The 399-nt window shown below is 53.1% G+C and overlaps 1 protein-coding gene across 1 annotated transcript in view; it reads left to right on the top strand.

The window, feature by feature from the left end:
- Positions 1 to 399, top strand: part of DCTN1 (dynactin subunit 1) — a 133,549-nt gene that overhangs the window by 87,066 nt on the left and 46,084 nt on the right. The gene's annotated exons all lie outside the window — the stretch shown is intronic.

Below are 399 nucleotides of genomic sequence, written 5' to 3'. Positions count from 1 at the left end.
CTGAAATGCTCCAGAAGTGCCCAGTCACTACAGCTCATTCTGATGTCTGTGCTGTGATCGCTCTGAAGTTCTAATTAGGGATGCACCCATACCGGTTTTTCAGTATCCAGTACGAGTACCGATATTTTTTTCTCGGTACTCATCGATACCGGAAGTCTCATTAAGAAAGCCAGGAGGCGTGCAATGACTCGCCACCTGGCTTCCTGATTAGCCGGGCGGCGTGTAAAGACTCGCCACCCGGCTTCCTGATTAGCAGGGAAGCCCTCTTTATGCTCCCTCGTCACCAGGTGACGACGAAGCATGGAGGCAGCTTTCTGGCCAATCGGCAAGCCGGGTCGCCGTGCAATGACGTGTTGCCCGGCTTCCTGATTGTATAAGAAGCTGGCCAATCAGGAAGCC

Source organism: Nanorana parkeri, unplaced genomic scaffold, assembly GCF_000935625.1.
Source record: "Nanorana parkeri isolate BGI_ZX_2015 unplaced genomic scaffold, ASM93562v1 scaffold1200, whole genome shotgun sequence".
Taxonomy (NCBI): Eukaryota; Metazoa; Chordata; class Amphibia; order Anura; family Dicroglossidae; genus Nanorana; species Nanorana parkeri.
Note: the sequence above shows the minus strand (reverse complement) of the source record. Positions and strands in the feature narration are given on the sequence as shown.